The sequence below is a fragment of the Pteropus vampyrus genome, unplaced genomic scaffold (genome assembly GCF_000151845.1).
Source record: "Pteropus vampyrus isolate Shadow unplaced genomic scaffold, Pvam_2.0 Scaffold75, whole genome shotgun sequence".
NCBI classification, from domain to species: Eukaryota; Metazoa; Chordata; class Mammalia; order Chiroptera; family Pteropodidae; genus Pteropus; species Pteropus vampyrus.
The window spans coordinates 4137453-4151030 of record NW_011888856.1 but is presented as its reverse complement, the minus strand read 5'-3'; the positions used below and the strand labels follow the sequence as shown (position 1 = coordinate 4151030).

General features: G+C 42.5%; 1 protein-coding gene and 1 pseudogene across 1 annotated transcript in view; both read left to right on the top strand.

The window, feature by feature from the left end:
• Positions 1-13578, top strand: part of ELMO1 (engulfment and cell motility 1) — a 495575-nt gene that overhangs the window by 299629 nt on the left and 182368 nt on the right. The gene's annotated exons all lie outside the window — the stretch shown is intronic.
• Positions 11260-11378, top strand: LOC111741283 (annotated as a pseudogene).

The following is a 13578-nucleotide window of genomic DNA, read 5'->3' as shown; positions in this document are numbered from 1 at the left end:
GAGTCTTCTTTCAGTGACTCACAGGGTTGATTTGTCCCTTCTTCCCAGATAACCGGAATGCTGCTCAAGGCAAGCAACACTCTTATTCTTGATTTGTTCCTCCTGTTTGCTAGGATTATAGTGCTTTCACTGTCAAAATAGATGCATATTCAGATCAGAGAACACAAAAGAAAAGCCAGCGGTTCTGCACAGAGAAGGTGGCCCGCTGGGCCTCTCCATGGTTAAGATTACAACAGGGGGATGGGCAGGAAGATTGGAAGGACAAAGGAGTGTAGGGACCTTGGAAGACAGATTGTAATAATGGACCAGAGACTCTAGACAGGAGAAAAAGGACATGGAGGTGGGAGGGGGCTGGTTGTGCTTGAGGTTTTGGTGAGGTTGAAGAACTATAGCAGTTGGAATACTTGAAATAGTTAAGGAGGTAAGACAGGAGTCTGTCTTGAGTATTGGAATTTATTGACCCTGGTGATAGTGAATTTTCTCAGTCCTCTCAGGCGTGACTGTTGAAGGGGACAGCTGACATGTGGAATGAAAGTAGAAGTCATGATGGAGACAAAAAGCGTGACCCTAGTTCTAGGATATTTATGATTAAATAACATGTCCTTTAATGTCTTTGTATGGGTAACCTTTAGACAATGCTGATGTCTGCTGACGATTTTGAAGTTCACGTACTATACTAATTCGTTGTACTAATCAGAGAGGAAAAGCAAGAGCATGTCTTATAACTTTTTAAACTTTGTTCAATACTAAGCGCAGGGTCTTTTATTAGTGTCTCTTTAAAAGATTTAGATTCCTTATTGAACCTAAAAATGAGTGCTGGCATAATAAAGAAATCCTAATTGGATTAATATTAGTCAAGGTTTAGTTATTCAGAAAAACTTACTTATTGATTTAAAATGCAATCTTCAGCTAATAAGGTCAGGTAATAAGGTCAGACTTTGTCCAAGTGTCACCATAATGAATTGACTGACAATCACATGAGACTTGAAACCTTGACCTGCACTCAAGTTGCAGACCCCTGTCACCTTTTCTTTCCTGGGCTTTCATCAAGACCTGGCGTTCATGAGAAATAGTAAGCATGCATATTGTGCTCCATCTACTGGGTGGATGATACAGTCACATCCCTTGCCTTAGTGTCTAGGGAATAGGTGTCTGTTTATCTTCTTTGATCCTTCTGTAATTCCTGGGCTCGCAGACATGGTCGGTACATGGTCAGGTGGTCGCAGTGTAAGGAAACATCGCTCCCCCTGAGGAACAGCGCGTGGTGAGCTACTGTTGGGAGTGACCCCGGGGTGTCCCCTTGGAGAGAGCTGGCCACTTCGTTAACGTGAAACTCGACCTCACTGTGGCCTCTTCGCTTGGGGCAGTGTTTCCTCATGCTTTAAAGTGGGCTTAATTTTTGTAACTTGATTTACCAGGTCCAGGAGGCGAGCTGCAGTTGCTATGGGAACGGTAGCTGAATTTCCTGGTATGAGAACATTAACACACCAACAGTGATGCTGGGGTGACATAGGTATATCTTCCTTTCCCTACTTTCATTTTCTTTTCCCTTTCTAGATCAATTATCATTGGGGAAAGGGGAAGAAGGAAGGTTTATCTGATATTAGTGTGTCATAATATTCACCTGGCAAGTTATGATCATGGTAATTACATGTCCAAAGGATGCATGCGTCTAACCTTTACTTCCCACCTTCGGTTGGTGCTAGTTTTGACAGGCTTTCTAATACCATGGAGGCCCTCACAGAAGGAGAGGAAAATGTAGTTCCCCTCCTACCCCGGGCACCCAGCCTAGTGCCCAGACTGAATAACTGCTTGTTGGATGTAACGTGACTGCAGATATGACAATGAGTTGTGCTCGTTCACATTTCTTGATGGCCATAAGTCATTTCTTCACTAAAATTGAAAGGCCTTTTGGGTTAGCTCTCTATATGCATGGAGACTGTGATCGTCAGAGAAATACTTGCATTGCATTTCTGGGCCACATAATCTTTAGCCTAACATTTGCATATTAATGGATAATTGTAAAACATTATGTAAATTATGCAGGGTGGTGAATATATTATCAAATCAAATGGCCTTTAGGGGTAATTACAGGATGCTGCTATGTCAATTAGGACACTGTGGGTTGTATACTGAACACTTTCCATAGAATGAAATATAACTTGACCAGGGTCTATTTTTATCCAAAGTCATGAGTTGCTTTTCAGTGTGACTTATCATTTTGTTATCAACCTGGGTTGATATTAGTGGTAGAATATTGGGGAGTAAAAGAATAAAATTCCAATTGAAAAATATTAGAACGTGGAAACCTTTAAGGCTGGGAATTTATTTAAGTGTTTGAGTCACAGAGAAAGTCCCATGAGTATTTATATATTCTAATGTACTTATTCTAATGACTTTGTTTCTTTTTTTTTTTATTTTAAAATTATCCATGCTCATAGTCAAATGCCACAGAAAGTACAATGTCCTTAAGTTACGCCATTGCTAAATACTTTATTCTTTTATGGGCTTCATGATCTCCTTGAAGACCACTGATTTGTCACTCTATTCTCCACAAGTCTGACTTAGTGTTTGTTCTGGATATGGCAGCAAGAAAGCATTGAGGAAGGAAGTGAGGGAGGGAAGTAGGAAGGGAGAGAGGGAGAGAAGGAAAGAGGGAGGGAGGGAGGAAGGAGGCAGGGAGGGAGGAGGCAGGGAGGATGGCACTTGGGCCAGTAAGTGGTATGACCAAGGGACTGAATTCTGGGCACCATAGTTACTTCTTCCATAGCTTGTTGGGTTTCTCTTTAGAACATGTCTTTTTCCGTAGAGGTGTAGGCTCTGGCTGTGTCCCGTGCTTTGATGGGGTGCTGCCTCTCTACCAATATCTCCTAATAGTAAACAGCAGGTAGCAGACCATCTGGTCTTCATCACCATTTAAAACTGCCCCTTTCCAATCACTTCTCCCTTAAAGCCCCTGTCCTACTTGATTTCATGCAAAATGACCTCCCTCCCCACCATATTCTAAACTTTTCTGGTTCTCTGAGATCTCTGTTCTGCTACTCGGTGAAAACTGAGGGCGAAACATTTTATCCTAAAACAAAACTGGTAGTAGAAGCAGACATCCACTTTCTAAAAACAAAATATAAACAATCGACAAATTTGGAAAATCAAAAACCAGGCATTGACCAAAACAGCCCCTCAGACGTGCACCTGGAAATCGGAGGCTCCCGGGTTAGAAATCATCTGTGCCTGAGTCTCCTCCTCTTCGTTTGTGCATCCGCGGTCCCCAGCCCGTCACCAAGCTGGGCCGGAACCAGGCGACTTGAGCTCTAACTCACACTTCTGAGAAATTAATGCGTTTACTCAATTTAGTTACACTGTGACTTAGAGCCAATGAAATAAAGCCAATGATCTACGAAGCAAGAAAGAGTTGCTGACTGGGGTATTTATGTTTGGCTGGGCGATCGGGGGTCCTGCAGGCCCGCTTCTGCCAGACACAGGGGAAGGAGCTGGGCTTGCTGTGGGCATCTTCGTTGCTTTCTGGGCACCAGGGTTTGAGTCGGGTGCTGAAATCTCCGCTTTGCCTGTGGCTGATTCTGTGACCATGGGAACAAGGACATATCGAAGCCCCTCTGCACCAGCTTTAAAGGTCTGGGTGACAACACTTCTCTCACAGGATTGTCGTGAAGAGCAGAGAGACCACAGACAGGAAGGCCCCTGCGAGCGGGCCTGGTCCTAGCTACGCTCCCGTCCCTGTCCTCTGCCTGCAGGTATCACAGACACCTCGAAAGCAGTGATTGTCAAAACTCAAACGCCACAAGACAGCGGGAGGTGTCAGCCTGTACCTGGCCTGGGCAGGTCACTTATTCATCATCCGTGTGCCTTTCCGCCCTTTCCAGCTCAGAGTGGTCGTTTGGAGTACCAGGGAACTAATGAGAAAATGAAAGGCATTGTTGTCATAATTGCTCTGGTGCCGTGAGGTCTCATGTGGGAAAAATTGAGAGAGGAAAGGATTAATAAAAGAAAAAGAAAAAGAAGCCGACCTGGAACTAAGCTGTGCTGTCTGGGGCCTCCTTCACGTGACTTTAAAGCCAGTTTCAGACTCGATCTCCTTGCCAGTTGGAAATAATTCCTAATGATTAACGTAATAGCAAATCATTTCTGGGCTCTGGGAGATACTGTCGATGGCGGTACTGAAAAGCAGTGAAACACAGAAACGGCTTCTGCCACGCAGTGAAGGGGGAAACTGTGACAGCTAACGAACAGACCGTAAGATATTGTCTGCTGCTCTGATCTAAAAGCTTGACACACATGAAGTTAGTTTTAAACAAAGATAAGTCACCTGATTTTTACAGTGTTCCACATGCGAGTTGCTGATAAATTGACCTAAGCTCGCATTCCTACCTTGAAATAATTTTAACATGTTGCTCATGACAGGGACTGCAAAGGACTGTGGCTCACTGGGTTCTGCGTTTTACAAAACATCTGTCTGTAAAAGCCTCGCACTGATGTGCTAGTTGCCCTAGGCAGGTCAGAATTAGCCTCTTGGGTTCATTAAAAGAATGGATCGCAATGGAGAACACAGAGGAGTTAGGGAAATCGAGCTGTCTCAGGGTGGTTTCCTGGGCACTGGAAGAGACTCTCGCATCCAGCTCTCATCTGAGACTAACCAGGAAGACCTCAGGTACCTCAGGTGACCGTAGAGGGAAATCCCAAGCCCACAGGATGCCTCATGGGTAGTGGCAGTAGGCCCTTAGGGAATAACTTCTTCCGCACAGTCCCCCAAGAAGGAACGGGACCTGCCGTGCGTTCCAGAAATCTCTGAGAAATCCTTTTTGGATATGGATGAAATCCAACCACCAACTCCAGACTTTCCAAATAGTTCGCAGTCTTAGAGGAATCCTCTGACCGGGTATTCTCGAATGGGGGTATTGCCCACGGGGAATCAGGGCCTGCAGTTTTCTGGAGTTATCTTCATATGCATTCAACACCTGGAGACTATCCTGGCCCTGGAGAAGCACCCCAAGGGGTCCTGTCTTGAGAGGCTCTGAAGGGGAGGTCACGTCATGCTCTGACAGAAGGAGTTCGGTCCTCGCTGAGCCTGAAAGAGTCTTTCGTGCCCCACCACACACAGCATCGTGTCCCAACAGTCTGATGGAAGCTGAGCAGGATTCCTCTTCCTCACTCTCTTCCCCGCCCCCTTTGGTGGGTTTGTCCTCACCCTCCCCCAACCCCCGCCATGTGGCAGGAGCATGAAAGGGCAGCTTGGGTGTGCCCTTGAGGACAGAAGGAGGGAGAGCAGCTGCCACATGGCTGCACGCATCTCAGATTTTTAAAGTCAGTTTCAAAATCTATTGTGGAAATGGGATGAACCAGCTTAAAACTCTCCCATAAGAGTAGGAGATTTAAAAAAAAAAAAAATTGTACCTCTGTTGCTTAGACTTGAGTGATAGCTCCTGGGGGACATTTATATGAAGTCAGCCCCACAGAATCAAAGCAAATGGCAACGAGCAGGGATCTCAGCCTAAGGGAGTCCAGGGAGCTGGGGACCGAGGACTCTGCCAGCCTGAGACAGGATTTTCACTGTGCAGCAGCCAGTGACATAGAGCGTGTTTGTGCATGAGTGCCGGTGCGTGTTAAGGTCGCCATCTGTCTTTCGTAGCACTGAAGGACTAACCTTTCTCCATCTCTGCGTCCTGTCAACTTCATTAGGGTTAAAAATGTCTTGCTCTTTAATAAAGGATGGTGGCAATGGTGGAGGAATTTTTAAATGGTTTTACGTGACACGATGGGAAATTGATAACATTATGTCAGTCCCCAAATTTGAAAGAAAACGTTTGCTAGTCTGAAAAAGGCTGAAGGAGAGATTATTAACTAGCAGAACTGCCAACCACCACCTCCCCAACTTTTTAGATGGAACTCAGAAATGGGAAGTGTTCTCGCTGATAAGCACAGAGGCCAGCTCATGGCGGGCATGTGTGTGCATGTGTGTGCATATGTGTGCGTGCACACACGCACCGTGTACATCAGAGGCTAAGACTGGCCTCTCCCGATGGTGTCCTCGATTAGCGAGGCTGAGGGGCTGTCACTGAGCTGGTGGAGCCTCTGTGTCTTGGAGACATCTGGTAGCAGGAATGATGAAGGCTTTCCAAAGAATAAAGGTCATGAAAGAATCTCCTTTGTGGGCAATTTCATGAGAGCCTCACGAAACTGTATTTTGACTTCTAAATTGTTTCACCATTTTCAACCTGGAATAACAGATGGCAGGTGTCTGTTTTACGAAGAGGAAGCTGTGCCTTGTGGAGGTTGCTCAGCAAGTCAATCTCTCACACTTCGTTTTCTTTAATCCTATAAAGTTAGATATTTGTGTAAATGGTTGTTAAAATTTAATTTTTTTAGAAAAAAAAACATGACACATCTGCACCATGATAGCATTAATTTTAACCTTAAATCATGATAGCATTAATTTTAACCTTTATGCACTGAAGAATGTATAAAAGGAATAAAAAAATTTAAAAACTCTCATTGGTAATATAATTTCCCTCAAAATGATCATAATTCATGTCAGTCTTGTTATGTTTGTTTCAATCCATTTTGTAATCGTTTGTTAAGCACCCTCCTCTTCCCTATATTATACCTAGCATACTGAAAATATAACACTAATATTTTTGAGTACTTACCGTGTGCTAGCTATTTTGGTCAGAATTTTTACATCTATTATCTCATTTAATACTAAAGTCATCCTATGAAACAGGAACTATGTCAATCTTCATTTTACAGATGAGAGAATTTACACAGAAGTCCAGGGACAGGCACAAGATCCCACAGCCGAAAGGGTCCAGATAACAAGTGGAAGTCAGGATTCTGACTCCACACCCCCACTCTTCACCATTCTGCTCACAGTGGATCAGTGTGTTCCTCCTTCTGGCCTCCATCATCACGTGTGCACGCACGAGTACACGCACACGCTCACAGACACACATACACACACAAAGACGAAAGCAGCCGTTTCCATGGTGGGCGATCCCATCTTCTAGTCCCAGATCACCTTTCCCCTAAGTGTCCAAAAAAGTCCCACCCTTAGAGCTTTCCAGCTCAGGATAGTCCAGGTAGTCATCTCTGCTTGCTCAGAACCGGAGGCAGAGCGTTTCTTTTATTTCCATGCCATCCCTTTCATGTTTAAAAACCAACAGGTTAAATAGACCCCATTTGTGGTAGGGATGCCCTGTTTTGTCTTCTGACAGGCACTGACAGTCCATCTAATGGACCACAGTTCAGTTTAAGCTTGTTCATGGGAGCTGTGCTTGGTCCCTTCAAGGCGGTCGCCGTAGGAATTCTGGAGGATGGCACTCCCAGGATGAGTTATCTCGTCGCGAACTGATGCATGAAAAGTAGACCCTACCCGATGCTTCTGTCAGGAAAGTCACTTAGAAGGAACTGCCATCACTGATGCTTTTTAATCACTGCACTTCTTGCCTCTTGGGTCCCCTGACCTCATAAAGAACTGGCTAGGGATCTACAGTCAGTAAAAATAGCTTGTGTTTATAAATCACCTTTCCTCCGAAGTGTAAGAACTACTCCGCAGATTTCATTAACACTGAAACCTTTCTGGAATATTGCCGAGGGAAGCAAGATGATTGTGAATTATAAATTCTTTCTGGGTGGGAATGCTATTAGCTTTCCAACTCTTCGTTTCTTGTTATCATCTCCATGTATCTTCCCAGTGGTCACAGCAGCCATTTTCTCATACCTATCTTACTAGTCAGTGTTTACGTTGCAAGAGGAGTCAGGGCTGCTTTGTGTTGTGGCTGACAGTGGGGATACATGGGTATCGTGGGGAAGCCCAATGACGAGCTCTTTAAGAATCTGTTCCCTGGTGATAGACTGTTCTTGGCTCTGTTGTTTGTAAGCAGTAGCATTATCGGTAGGACAAGGAATGGGATCCATATGCTAAGACATGCATGAATGGTTGGAGAGATGGTAGAACCTAAGAAGCTTGTCTGTTTCACATTTATAGGTAATGGAACTGAAAAAATCTTAGCAGGTCTTCAGTGAAGATGGGAGAGATGCCAGAAACTAGAGATGGCTACCTAGCGGTGCTTCTCTGAATTACTATAGACAAGCCTGCTCTTGGCAAGAGGTTGAATAAAATTATTGTAATCTTGAAATCCTGTGATCCTGTAAAAACATCATATATTATACAAATTCCCAAGATTTAGTGAGCATAATCTGAATAAACATAAATTCTTAAATCTCACTTGAATTGAGATCATACAAAATGATAAAAAAAAAATTTCACATGATCTAAGATGTCCTTAAAGTATTTAACAAAATATTATCCCATTTTTCCTGTTATTACCTACCTCGATGCAGAAGTGGCCCCTTGTAACTTTGTATATTAATTCAGAATAGCATCTTTATTCCTCGTAGTACACTTCTTGTTCCCTTAACCAATTCCCCACTCTTTCTTTGAAAATGGAGGCCATTTCTTATGCATCTTCTTGGCCGGCAGTTAATCAGTGTATGCTAAGGGACTGAGGGTGAATGTTATTATTTTCAGCCTTTAAAAGTGGATTCTTATGAGTATTATTACTGACAAAAATTTTAAGTGGATTATTGAAAAGGACTTAGTTTTTTGGTTTTTACAGGAGGAAGTAACAAATACTGGAAGCCATTTTGGGTTTCTTACATTTAATTTCTATCAAAACTCACTTTTTTTTCTGTCATTAATATCAAACCTTAAAACGATAAATTAGACAGGTGCCCTAAATATAATGTATCAGGTTTCTAGCATGAGGGCACATTTTAAGGATTTCTTAGAATCATTTTCTTGGAGGAAGCATGAGTCTGTCCTTGGCTTTATCTTTTTAAGGATTCGAATCTGTAATCTGCAACTGTACTCATCAGACTCTTCAGAATACTCAAATCAAGAGGAGCATTTTATAATTAAAGATTTTTAAACATCCTAATGATGCAAGATAGGATGAATCTCCCAAGTTTTTATTTCATGGTATGGGTATATAATTTGCTAGTAACCTCAGCAGGAATCTTTCTTCGTTCCGTAGATTCCCTGTGGTCTGGCAGCACATTGCACACTCTCAATACGATTTGGTCTAATACTTAGTCCATTTGTGTAGTTCTCATGCCTCTTCCCTATATCACTAATAGGCTGAACCATGGGACAGGTATCAAGATTAATTTAACTTGGATAAAAGTATGCACTTAGATTTTCAAAATCAATTATAGAAGTTTAAAACTGAGGAGACTTTGATCAATAACTCTGGGTAAAGCCCCCGAGCATTTTAGTCGATGGTACTGTCAGGGTAAGCCCACAGTGAATGGTCCTTAAGTATCACCAGTGCCATCTCAGGCCGCACTCATAGGGTTCCAGATCCAAACGGTGAGTTAATAATCCTGAGAGAGATAAACATGCTTGCCTCAGACTATGCCCGGAATACTGGCACTTATTTTAAGGCACGAATTTTAGGACGGTCTTTGCAAACAAGAGCACAGATAGAAGAAAGTCATGGTGTCTTTAAGCATCAGGTGAAGAAATAGGGTATGATTAGCCTCGAGCAGAGAGGCTGAGAGGGGACCCATTAGCTTCTTTCAAGGACGGCAAGGATTGTCAAGTGAAAAGGCATTTGACTTACAGCATAAAACCCTAGAGGGTAAACTAGAACCAATGTGCTTAGAAGTTTTAGGAAATTGGACAATAGTTCTTTTGGAGCGGGGTGGGGGGGGGTTGTACCGCACAGTTGTGAGCAACTGCCCCTGGTGTATCAAAATTATATTACAATCTTTCATGGATTTTGTTAAGAAATTTTTTTTTAAAAAAAGGGTTTTCCTGCATTTCCGGACATGTAAAGTCTTAGAGGAATATTCTGACAAATATATAGAAAAACGGACAACTAGATTGTTTTTGCCGGGATACCTACCCCGCCTCAATTTATCTTTTGAGCATTCCATAAACCACAGACACTGGCTCCAGGCTTTCTCTGTGGAGGACACTTAAGTTGCCATCAATAGGGAACCTCAGATTAGCAGGGCCTGTGGCTGGTGCTCTCCGTGGTGCTGAATTGAGGCAGTGCCTCTCCGGCTCCTCCCAGGCTGAGGTTTGCTTTTTTTTTCTTTACCCCTGCTCTGCAACATTTCAGGTTTTGCCTCTTGTTTGTTGATATGCCTCCATATTATGGCTCCATATCATAAAGATCACGTCCTTACATCAAGCCTTCTGATAGTTCTGCTGGCCTTTCTTAAATCTGGCTGGCATTCAGCCTGTTTTGATCCCAGTCCACTGACCTCTCAAGGAGAGGAATTATTATAAATTATGGAAAATGAATTACGAAAGAGATTTGAGGTTTGGGTAGAGAGATGTGGTAGGTGAAACATGACATTTATAGATCTCTCTTGACCTATCAAACAATGACATTTCTTATCGCTTGCAAAGTCATCTCATTTCTATATTCATTGATTCTTGGTAGACTTAGATATGAAGGCAAATATTGGGTAAGATGAAAATATGGCTGAAGAAGAGGGTGTTAAGAGTTTGAAGAGGCTACTGATAAACTAGATATAAAAATTATAACCTTTTCTTTACACATTTGATATCTCTTATTCGTACAAAACACAGTTGGTGGTGGTGATAGATACCAATTCTTTATACCAATATGACTGCGTGGAAATGAAAAGCCTTGAGGAAGTCACCACAGGATAACAAGAAGAACCACATTAACAGAACATCTGGACAACAGAAGCAGAAATATGATAAACTTGGGCGATACAGAGCAGAGTCATGTTCTGCAGATGGAAGGACACTGCTGGACTATCAGCAAAAAGGTGCTTCCGGTCTGTGTGCGGAGTCTCCCCAAGCATAGCACAATTGACTCCTGTGAGCTTTGCTCCCTGTGGACCCAGGGAGTTCTGACGAAGCTCAAATGAGAGAATCTTGGAACCCTAAAATTAAAAGGAGGAAAAGGAACTACTAAAGGAAAAGAAGAGAATAAAGCGTAATGGAAGGGAAGATCTGAAAATCTCTGATATTTAATGATAAGGAACGTATATAAAAGCCTGCACAGAAGCCAAACCATTTAAGGTTCGTAAATTATATAGCCAGATTTTAATAGTAAAATTCTTTGAGGAAAGGATTCATTCAAAGTTCACTAGTTATAATTTATAGAACAGTACTACACCCAATTATGCAGTTAGTAAATAGTTTCCATAATACATGTGAGTTTGGTAGAAGAAAAAAAATCCTTTTAAAAATTAGAGAAAAAAGTCTACGGCCATGCCACCCTGAACAAGCCTGATCTCGTCTGATCTCAGAAGCTAAGAGGGTCAGCCCTGGGTTAGTACTTGGATGGGAGACCATCTAGGAAGACCAGGTGCTGTAGGCACAAAAAAATAAAAAATAAGGGATTGTAAACTGACAAGGTCCTTGCAATCTGTGAGGTCAACCAAGGGTTGCCTCACCTGAAAAAAAAAAATAGAGAAAAATTTAGAAACATGGTGTTAAGGAATATAACAGATGAAACAGCTAATCCTCAAGATTCTTCCAGTGATGTTTTGTGATTAAATACTATTTAATATAAAGAACTTTGAGAATGGGAATATTTATACTCTCATAATTTAGACCAGTTTCTTAACATCTGGTCAAACTCAAGGTTAGATTTATCAGTCACTAAAGAGGCAGCCCATTTATCAACCAATTAATTCTCTTTGAAAGTTTATTTTTTCTGAGTAAAATATTCTCCAGAACTAAGGTGTCCCAATGTTCTTTGAAAAGATGTTATTATCATTCTCACCCAACGTGTTTAAGAGACCCATTTCTCATCATCCCCCTTCCTTTAAAAAAAAAAAAAATTAATCTAGCACTGTGATTCTTTTAAACCTTTTGGCGCTGCTTGTATCCACTCTGAAAGAAAACAATATGTAATCAAGCACTATGAAATGGCCAGAGGCAGGAAGCTGAACATGTTGAAGAAAGAATTCCCATGGGAAATTTCACTTTTACGACAGGGCATGCTGCCCGAAGCCCTTAGAGTGAGCCAGGCCCTCCATATGTGCTATCTTATGTGGTTAAATTGTCTTCCTGCGTAGCAGTTAACCTCAGTTGTAGACGGCTAAATATCAGCAATAAATGTTTGACTTTCTTCCACTGAAGCACAGATAAGATGGTTAGAGAAACACTTCACATTCATCAGCCTCTGAACTTGGCATCCACCTTGATCAAATAGAGGTCATATTAACTACCTTGTAGAGTTGCTATAAGGTATTTGTCTTACAGTAGGGGCATAATAACTTGGTTCTATTTCTACCTTCTCTTTCAAGGCCATGTCAAGTACTTCTAAACAATAGAAATGGGAAGTAAATTTTTATTCCTGCCAAACACCTATGCAGGTATCTGCTATACCCAAAGGTCTTCATCTTCATACTAAGTAAAGTTGATGATGGTTCCATCTCTTGAGTGGAGGCTCCAGAGGGCAGCTTTCTTTGAATCCCGTCACTGATTGTGACAAATAGGGCTGCTGACTAAAGTGTCTGGTTTATCCAGTGGTCGCATAGAAAAGGATAAGACATACTCCAAGAAAAAGCCGCACTTCGAGAAACCAGTGTCAACTGATTGATGTGGCTCTAAATTTAAATTTTATTAAGAAAAACAAAATTGTTTTCAGTGGCCGGAATAATAGAACGTGGGAAAGTAAGATTTAAAACCACTAGGCATTGGAAATGGAGGGATCTGGAGGTCTTCATAGCGGTGATAGAAGTAAGTCTTAGGTATGAACGTCCAGAGCCTGTAAGAAGCCCTTTGAGAGACAATTTGACCATCCCATTTCAGGATATATTTCTTCCCCCAAAACTGTATTAAAGAAAATCAATTACATTGTGTTCCCTCAATAAGTTCGTCTTTCTTCACCCTTCCCTGGGCTGACCTGGAGACGAAGTCAGCTAATTCACTTATGCAAGTATGTAGTTGGAAATTAGACAACATACGTAAGCTCTTCAGGGAGAGCAGAGTGGTTCTGCCCCTGTAACGCCGCGCACGCCTGCTTTCCATCGGGATGGGAAGGCTGAGCTGCACAAAGGAGAGGGTATCGAACATGGCACATATCTTAATTAGTATAAAAGGGCCACCAGCTGAACCCTTCCTGCATCAGAGTGGCCCTTCCATGGTCCGGGATGGGAGATCCCATCAGAGGAGAATACTTGCCTGGAAGCTTAACCAGGGTCCCTTGGGGGAGAGGGCGCTGGGAGTCCCACAGTGACACCGGCAGTGCTCGGGCTGCAGGAAGTTCCCCCAGCCCACCTCAACTAAGATCCTGCATTTATTTCTCCAGATCATTCAGTGCATATGTATGAAGTGGTACAGCAGGCGCTTAGTATCTCTTCATCAACAGGACAAATGTGGTGGTCTCTATCTTAAATGCTGGCATTCCAATGGGAAGACAGAGAAAACAAGTTAAGAAGAAATTAAGTAATTATAAATTTTACCAGTTATGAATAAATCAGAGGGCTGAAAACAGAGCAGCAAGCAAGTGCTTGCTTTCCCAGGGGGCTTGTCTGGCCACATCACATCCACTAGGCTCATCAAGAATA